The sequence below is a fragment of the Bubalus kerabau genome, chromosome 8 (assembly GCF_029407905.1).
Source record: "Bubalus kerabau isolate K-KA32 ecotype Philippines breed swamp buffalo chromosome 8, PCC_UOA_SB_1v2, whole genome shotgun sequence".
NCBI classification, from domain to species: Eukaryota; Metazoa; Chordata; class Mammalia; order Artiodactyla; family Bovidae; genus Bubalus; species Bubalus kerabau.
The window spans coordinates 94,895,255-94,905,276 of NC_073631.1; the positions used below are offsets into that span (position 1 = coordinate 94,895,255).

Here is a 10,022-nt window from a genome sequence, read left to right on the forward strand (position 1 = left end):
CCTACTCCAGTATTCTTTTCTGGGAAACCTCATGGACAGAGGAGCCTGGAGGGCTACTCTATGGGGTCACAAAGAGTTGGACATGACTTAGCAACTCAGCAACAACAATAAATAAATAATGCTGCTTTATCATTTGGAATTGTTATCTTACACTTACTAAAAGAATTATTTTTATACTTAGAGGCAGGTGTCAAGTAAGCTGTGGTCACTGGATCTTGATATTTTATAGCACACTTGCTTTGACAGTATAATTTTGAGATGGATCAAAGAACACCTGCATTTTATTAGCATTACCACTTTGACTAAACTAGTAGTTTAATTATTCTCACTTGACAAAAATCACATGTTGCTGGACGTTAAGGTGTTTCAGTTCAAAAATAGGAAGAAGTTTCTGATAAACTCATATTTGATGCCTTAACGATAGGACCGCACCAGGCATGACTGACCCCACCAGCTTCACTCATTGCTTTCAAATTCTATCACTCATCTGAAATGCTGTGATTCTTCTGCCTTCAGGGGTTTTGCTTGGCCTGCAGTACATAGTCCTTCTGCACGTATCTGAGGAAGAAAGATACCATAGCTTTATCTGCTTAGTCCTCTCCTATGGGACTTCCTCTCTTAGGTACCCTAGAGCACTAGATTTTGCTTTGCAAGAAAATACAAAATTGCAGTTATTCCTCTAACAATGAATACCTGGTTGACTGATATCAAACATATGTCCTATTGCTCTGAGTCTGTGCCTTTCTTTGTACATAATGACTTTTCATGCTAAATCATAGAGTAACATTTTTTTTGATCAGAAAATGTTTCATCTTAACACAAAAAAATGTTATGGAGAATTGAGTGTGTATTGTTCCATTTAGTTCTGTTCCTGAGTCCCAAGGAAGCTGAGCAACCTTATCTCTCTTCTAGATGAGACAGATTTTAGGACAATCCTACCTTTTCTTTCAAACTCTAAGTTTCTTTGTTATAGGCAGGATTCTCTGTGTAGCAGCATGAGCTTTCCAATATAACTCTTCCATCAAGCCTGGGAGTTTCATTTTTCTTTAACTATTGAAATAATTATTTCTTATAAGCATCCAACCCATACAATGTTTATCATGTACCTCCACATGGAATTTATTGCTTTCTGAATTGTAAGCAAGGAATCATTTGGTACCTATGAGAGATAGAATATCCCCTCCACCAATCCTCAGCTTCCTTGGAGCCCCAAAAGCTTTGTTCCCAAAGGAGTCTGGCAAGGTCCATATGTGAAGGGCACAGGCTGACCATGAGTGCTCTCCTCTCCTCTCTACTTTCCATTCCTCTCCACTCACCTGTGCTTCACTGGGCTTTCACAGAGCTGGTCCATGCCAATGAACTCTGCTCTAGTGTGACTTGGAAGCCAGCCTTCACGAGCACAGAAGTTTGTCAGCAGATACTGCACAGGCTACTATATGCTCTCTGATTCAGATGTAAGCAGTCTGGCAGAGTAAGCCTCTGATGAAAACACCTATGTCATCCTGCATTTAGGTGAAGCATAGTTGTGTTTCTCCTGGACTCCCAAGGGCTCCAAGCATGGAAATCATACTTTTCCCTTCCTCTTCCTTCTAAATTTCATGTTGTATCTCTTGACAACCATCATAAGCCTATCCTTCCACCTTCCTGGGTTGTTATAGACCTGATGGCTTTGCTATGCTATAGAGGACAAGGTTTTTGAAGATAATTTTAACCATTTTTTTGTTTAAATTAAACTCAACATGTCGTGCCAACAAAGCACATCACATGATTGATGAGGGGAGTGTATGAAAAGCAGTGATCCTATGTGTGCTGCAGAGTCAAGGACACTACATCACTACAGCCACCAATGCCAGGGTGTAACATGTAACATAAAAACAGAACACACACATAAAAAGAACGAACTACGGAAGAAACGGTGCTGATTTCAGGAAGTATCAGGGATCATCTCCTCTGAGTCTACATACTCTCTGAAAAGAGCAGACTCAGCTGTCATTTCAAGGGTCATTTTTACACATAAGTGAAAATTATCTTTAAAATTTTCTCTTTCCTGTTATACAACTAAAATGGGGATAAATTTAATGTAAGTTGAAGCTTAAAGACTAATTTACGTTGATATTAATTAAACTGCGGGAAATTACAGTGGGCCCTAATAGAGTTATATTTATTCTTCTAATGAGAAAGAAAATTATTTTATTTTTAAGGAACAATTTAAAATGTGGTTTCTGGTGGCATCCTAGAAAAGTATTAATGATGTGCATTTCTACAATAAAAAGATGTGCAATACAAATCTACTAGTAGATATTTAGATATGTTAGCAAGTAGTTTTGGAGAAGGCAATGGCACCCCACTCCAGTACTCTTGCCTGGAAAATCCCATGGACGGAGGAGCCTGGTAGGCCGCAGTCCATGGGGTCGCTAGAGTTGGACGCAACTGAGCGACTTCACTTTCAGTTTTCACTTTCATGCATTGGAGAAGGAAATGGCAACCCACTCCAGTGTTCTTGCCTGGAGAATCCCAGGGACGGGGGAGCCTGGTGGGCTGCCATCGATGGGGTTGCACAGAGTCGGACACGACTGAAGCGACTTAGCAGCAGCAGCAGCAGCAAGTAATTTTAGAAAAAATATTACCTAAAACAAATAAAAGATTAGTCTTGAAAACAGGAATATAAACAGTACCCTAGCTGATGGATTCAAGGTTTCATTTTGTTTTTCCCAGTTGTTAACATCAGCCTTCTTTCCATCTTCAACCATAATACCATGGATTCTGCTTTATGCACAACCAAGAAGTCAGCGTTAACAGATAAAATTAGTGTCAGTAGCCAAAAACTATTAGGTATCCAATCCATTTCCCAGTCTTTTGCTTATCCCATTAAACCACACTCTCTTTCCATTTGTACTTCAGTTCTTTTCATTCATTTATGTTAACTTATTCAATCAAAATGAACTGAGTTTTTTGTTTTTTTGTTTTTTAATGGGGGCTTTGGAACAGTGACAGCTCAAAAGCAAACCATTTCTCTTCTTTGAGTTCTTTTACCATCTTTTCAACTTACATGAGAACCCAGAGGACTAAAACAAAAAATTTTAAAGAAAGCATGACATTATTTTTAAGTTTGACTATGCTAAACCATTCATTTCAGCCATAAAATCAGTCCTTTCATCATGTATTTTCTCAAGTTACATATCTTTCATTCTTCATTCATCTTCTTTGATATTATGTGTATGATATGGTGCTGATGTGGGCAACTACTGGGAATAGTTATATTCAAGAGGATGATCACCCAGTTACTTAAGAGAGATTTCCAGGGCAATTAATCAAGAGAAATAATTTCTGGCATTCCATGGAATTTAATGTGCCATCTTACATTTTAATTAGTCTGCAAATATCTACGTTATAAAGGATAAATAGGAACATTTGAGGGCTGTGAACTTTTAAGTCTTGCCTTCACTATCCTCTCTTTCTGAAGGTCAGTCTACCTTCATTAAATAACAGAGCTCCTACTGATGAAAAAAAAACAGAACCATATAATAACTGAAGTACTTTCAAAAGATTAGCATTAGGCCAAGGTGTTTGATTTATTATGCACAATGATAAACAATCACATACCACAGAATATGGAAAAGCCAGATAAGTTCAACAATGGCAGACTGCTTGTTTTATCCTAAGAAACTTGGGTTTGCATATATCATTTTCAGATTTCTGCTAACACTATGAGCAAAAGCCTACAAAGGAGGATTAATGATACTATTTGCATGAAATCTAATTTCTACAAAGCACTTTAGAGTATTTGGATGAAAGAAAAGTGTCAGAGAAAATTATCAAAGCAATCAAATAAATTAAATTGCTAATTGCACAGACCTTTTAGTTAGAAATAATTCACTCTGTTAAAGAATGGCATAGAAGTAACATTATGAAATTTAAGGTTTGTAATTTGGGGAATGTTTTTCATTCAGCTCAAAATAGATAAACTGGTCATTAAACATTACCATTCAAGTTGAGGCTTTAGTCCTTTTCTTTCCTCCACAAACAAGCAATGAAGACGCTTAAAAGGGAATTATGCCAAGCGCTTAAGCACCATGCTGTTTTAAAAATGAAACAGAAATCTGACTTATGACAAGTCAAAGCAGAGGGACTTGAAAGAGAGCATCCAGTTATGTGCCTCTTCAAGTTTCAGGCTGCACTGAGTTGGGGCCTGACTTGCTTGCTTTACTTTCTAGTACTGCTGTTAACAAACAGTCACAAACTTAGTGGCTTAAAACAGCACAAATTGGGACTTCCCCAGTGGTTCAGTGATTAAGGATCCGCCTTGCGATGCAGGGGACGTGGGTTTGATCCCTGGTCAGGGAAATGGGATCCCACACGCCCAGGAGCAACTGAGCCCCTGCACCATAACTATTGAGCCTGTACCCCACAACTAGAGAGTCTGGGCGCCACCAGGAAAGACACAGTGAAGATTCAGCATGCCACAACCGAGACCCGATGCAGCCAAGTAAATGCTATTAAAGAACAAAATAAAAAATAAATAAAACAGCACCAATTCATTATCTTACCATTCTGGAGGGATGTGGTCTCAATAGGACTGTGTTCCTTCTGGAGACGCTAAAGGAGAACCAACTTCCTTGTCAGTTTCAGCTTCTAAAGGCTTCCCATATTCTTTGGTTCATCACTCCAACCTCTGTCTGTCATCCCACCTACTAGGCACCCCTGTCTCCTCTTTTACTTATAAGGACCCCTCTGACAACACTGGGCCCACCTGGAGAATGCAAAATAATCTTCCCATGAGAAGATCCTTAATTAATCATCCCCCTTGACATGGTCCTTTTTGCCACATAAAGCAATTATACTCACAAGTTCTGGGGATCAGGTATGTATATCTTGTAGGGGGTTGGGGATGGAGGGCTCTCAATTCTGTTGACCCCACCTGGGGAGTGCCTGTGGGCTAGCGGCCGGGAGGTGAGCAGGCAGAGGCAGCCCCACTAAGTAATCTGTGCTCCAAGACCAAGTCAGAGCAGGTGATGCCTCGTGTCTTCCATTGGCTGGATGACATTAGCAACGTGAGTGAGAGAGAGAGAGAATATTCAGGTAGCATGAGGGGAGGAGGTCTCAGAAGAAAGAAGTCAAATGTCACATTTCCCAGGCACAATGGAAGGAACAAGGAATAAGTTAGATTAGTGCTCTTCGGTCTGAGGACTAGTGCTGGAACCCAGTCTGAAATGTTGAAAAAGGACAGAAATTGAAAGTAAGCTTTAAGGAAAATTTTGTAGCAGTTTGACAGAGTAATTTTGTGTTGCAGAATGTGATTATTTAAAATGCAGCTTTATATTATGCATTTTTTTTCATTTTACTACCAATTCATGTTTATCATATATTTCAAAACTATTGCATCTATTCAGTTCAGTTCAGTTCAGTCGCTCAGTCATGTCTGACTCTTTGCGACCCCATGAATCGCAGCATGCCAGGCCTCCCTGTCCATCACCAACCCCCGGAATTCACTCAGACTAGCAGATGGGAAATAATTGAAAATTGCTGTTCCTGTTCTCTTTCTCTTTCTTTCACATACACACAAAATCCTAGTTCTTCATCACAGATTTTCCAAAAAGCCATGACCAGAGGAAAGTGCATGACTTACAGAGGGGAATTCCAAATGAAAGGGACCCTGGAAATCTCCAAGGAGCTAGAATCAGCTGTAAACACTTGCCAGGCACTCCAGTGAGCGCCACACCAGTTTACAGCACTATTAGTTCACTAAGAACTGTCCCAGTCCCATCCCCCTTTCTCTACCCCATAGTCCAACCCCAAGGCTATGGGGTGGGGAGGTAGGACCACTAACAGGAAAGGGAACAGAAGCCTGCCACACCCTCGTCCTTTTAAATCAAGCTTGAAATTTTGATTATTACAAGGGACTAGACATTCTAATTAGACATTACTTTGCCAACAAAGGTCCATCTAGTCAAGGCTATGGCTTTTCCAGTACTCATGTATGGATGTGAGAGTTGGACTGTGAAGAAAGCTGAGGGCCAAAGAATTGATGCTTTTGAACTGTGCAGAAGAATGATGCTTTTGAACTGTGGTGTTGGAGAAGATGATTGAGAATCCCTTGGAGTGCAAGGAGATCCAACCAGTCCATTCTGAAGGAGATCAGTCCTGGGTGTTCTTTGGAAGGAATGATGCTAAAGCTGAAACTCCAGTACTTTGGCCACCTCATGAGAAGAGTTGACTCACTGGAAAAGACCCTGATGCTGGGAGGGATTGGGGGCAGGAGGAGAAGGGGACAACAGAGGATGAGATGGCTGGATGGCATCACCGACTCAATGGACGTGAGTTTGAGTGAACTCCGGGAGATGGTGATGGACAGGGAGGATTGGCATGCTGCAATTCATGGGGTTGCAAAGAGTCGGACATGACTGAGCGACTAAACTGAGACATTCTAATTACTAAATTTAGAATATACTCTGTGGTTTAAAGTGAATAAAAGACATTTTTCATTGTATGCCAGTGACCAGAAAATTCATGGGATGGGCCCAAGTTTTCATTCAAGGCCAAGGCCAGGACAAGCCCCATGGAACCATTTTAAAGGAAGAGTTGACAAGAATAGAAGCCACTTTATGGTTTCATCCCTTGAGTCATGATTGTTCAATCTAATAATTATGTAACTCAGAGATAGAGCAAGTCTTAATATAGAGTCACTCACGTCATGGTTTAAGGCAAGGTTTCTAAACCCTGGCTACATTGCCTATTGAGCTGGGTAATTTTTTGTTTTAGGGTGGGGAGGGGAATTCTCCTGTATATTTTAGCAGCATTTCTACCTCATCTCTAATCCCTAGCACTCCCACCCCAAATTGTGAGGCCAAAAATGTCTCCAGACACAGCCAAATGTCTGCTGAAAGGGCAAAATTGTCCCTAGTTGAGAACCACTGTGGTAAGAGAAGCAAGAAAATTATTTTTCCTTTTCCTACCCAGTAAATACCTCCCTGCCAAGATCCAAAGCATCTGAAGTCCATCATTCCACATTCATTGCCATTCCAGAGTATTCTTTTTTTAATTTATTGGGCCATAGTTGATTAACAATATTGTGCTAGTTTCACATGTACAGCAAACTGATTCAGTTATACACATATATATTCATTCTTTTTCAGATTTTTTTTTCCCCACACTGAACAGTTTGCAGGATCTCAGTTCCCTAACCAGGGATTGAACTTGGGCCATAGCAGTAAAAGTACCAGATCCTAACCACTAGACCACCAGGGAACTCTCATACATATTCTTTTAAATTCAAAGTCCTCTGAGAAGGGATACCCAGCTGTTATCAGTCATTGATACATTACTGTAATTGAGTCATCAGATTCCTTTCTTTCATAGATTGGCCCATTTTTAATATACTGGTGGTGAAGCTAAGGTGAGAGTAAGGCACAAAGATCTGGGAAAACCAGTTGGTTCCTTCCATGTCCAAAACATCCCTTGATCTTCCACCGACCCCACCACAAATTCTCTTTTTCAGGAGTTCTACTTCTCTGCTGTATTATGGCAACAAATTTTTACCACGTCCCCCGTACCAGTTTCATGTCTCTCAAACTCATCCTCCGCATCGTCCTTGGACTGATCTTTCTAATCATGCCCAGTCTTAACTCATAAGTCTTTAAAGACTTGCCATCATCCAGGGGAAAACATCCAAGCTCTTAATGAGGCATGCAGCCTAATTCCATCCATATGAATGGTTCCTAACCCCATGTCTTTGCCCTTGCTGTTCGCTTTCTCTTCCTTTCCCTTCCCTTTGTTTACCAGGAAAGCTTCCAAACTTTCAGTTGCAACTCAAACACTCACAGCCTTGAAAAATCCTTCTCTGATTCACTCAGCAATAATTAAGGTGCTCCTTTTCCGAGGATGCCAGGTAACAGTGAATGTATCTTTAGTGTAGCACTTACCTCTTTTTAAGTAAGCTTCCCTGGTGGCTCAGATGGTAAAAGAATCCTCCTGAAATGTGGGAGACTTGGGTTCAATCCTTGGATCAGGAAGATCCCTTGGAGAAGGGAATGGCAGTCCACTCCAGTATTCTTGCCTGCAGAATCCCATGGACTGAAGAACCTGGTGGGCTACAGTCCATGGGGTCATGAAGATTTGGACACCACTAAGTGATGAACACCTTCACACTACCTCTTTGTTTTTAATTATTGTTTTACTAGACTTTTTTCTCCACTAGACCTTGAGTTCATTGAAGATTGAAACCATGGTCTGCTGTTTTCCTAAAGTTCACAATATGGTTTAGAGAGCCCTGTGTGATCAGGCCTCGGAATTCCTCTCCTGTCTTATCTGTTTACAGTGTCCTTCTTGCTTTCAACTCCCACACCACACAGACCTTTATTCAATGCTAATTCATCGTGTCCTCTCCAACTTCCAACCTCCCCATACAGCCTTCCCTCCTGTTTCCAATGCCCTTTTTCCCCCTCTCTTGAATGCTGTCCCTGAAAACTCTGCTCACTGTCCATTGCTCAGCTAAATGTTACTGCTTCCAAGAACTTAATCTGAACTTCCAGACCAAGGGAGGTTCCTCTGTTTTACACTTCCAAGACAGTCCATGCTTCTTTCTGTACCATTTTGCACATACTGCAGTAGTGTGACTCATACCACCACATTCAGGTATAAGAGATGGTACTATTACTTTAATTTTCTAAATAAAACTCAATCTGATTCTGAACTTTTCACTCACTAGTGTGGGGGGAAAAAAATCAGTCATGTTTTTGCAAGGCTGTTTGAGTACAAAATTCTGGAGCCCTCTGGAAAGCCTAGAACTTGGACTCTAGTCTTTAACTCATTGTGACCCATGGCCACTGCTGAGACACTCATCATCTAATTTGTATTTCATTCAAATACAGAAGGCTCTGTTGCTTCATGCTAAACTTTCAGGCTCCATGAGGTCCTAGTGAAAAGTGAAACTCACTCAGTTGTGTCCAACTCTTTGCCATCCCATGGACTGAAGCCCACCAGACTCTTCTGTCCATGGGATTTCCCAGGCAAGAATACTGGAGTGGGCTGCCACTCCCTTCTCCAGGGGATCTTTCCAACCCAGTGATCGAATCCGGGTCTCTTGCCAAAGAGGCAGATTCTTTATCATCTGAGCCACCAGGGAAGCCAGGTTTTATCTGTCTATCAACCTAACTATCTATCTACCTATCTATCTATCATCTAACTATATAGATAGATAGATAATGCTTGCATTTATCTATCTATCTATATATATGTGTGTATATGCTGCTGCTGCTGCTAAGTCGCTTCAGTCGTGTCTGACTCTGTGCGACCCCATAGATGGCAGCCCACCAGGCTCCCCCATCCCTGGGATTCTCCAGGCAAGAACACTGGAGTGGGTTGCCATTTCTTTCTCCAATGCATGAAAGTGGAAAGTGAAAGTGAAGTCGCTCAGTCGTTCCCGACTCTTAGCGACCCCATGGACTGCAGCCTACCAGGCTCCTCTGTCCATGGATTTTCCAGGCAAGAGTACTGGAGTGGGGTGCCATTGCCTTCTCCGTGTGTGTGTGTGTGTGTGTGTGTGTGTGTGTATATGCTTACCTATCATCTAACTACATATATATATATATAATATATATATATATATCATACTTCCCTGGGTTCTATCACCAAGTGTCACCCTCCTGCCACTTTCTTCTGAGGCCCCAAGACTTTCCAAGTGCCACTGCCTCCGGGATTGTAACTTTCACTTGTAGCCATCTGAGCACCAATCTCACTCCTAATATTCACAGGGCCAGGACGAGAGAAAAGTAGAAGTATCCTACATCCAAATATTTTCAAAGTTACAAACCAAGCCAACAAACTATTAAAAGACTTCTGTTGCTCTATGCCCACATATATATGCCCTCATAATTTCCTGGAAGGCTACATTCAAGTTAAGAATCCTAGGATTCCTCAGTGTCCCATACTGGAACATGGTTGCCTAATCATAACTGGTCCTTATACCATACCCCAGCTGCATCCCACACTGTGAGGGGCCCCACATACACTGATGTGGACTCCCA

At 41.3% G+C, this 10,022-nt stretch overlaps 1 non-coding gene across 1 annotated transcript; it reads right to left on the reverse strand.

Moving 5' to 3' along the window:
* Window positions 1-7,173: 7,173 nt before the first annotated feature.
* Window positions 7,174-7,245, reverse strand: TRNAK-UUU (transfer RNA lysine (anticodon UUU)). Its single transcript has one exon. It is a non-coding gene; the product is annotated as a tRNA-Lys (tRNA).
* Between the last annotated feature and the right edge of the window lie 2,777 nt (window positions 7,246-10,022).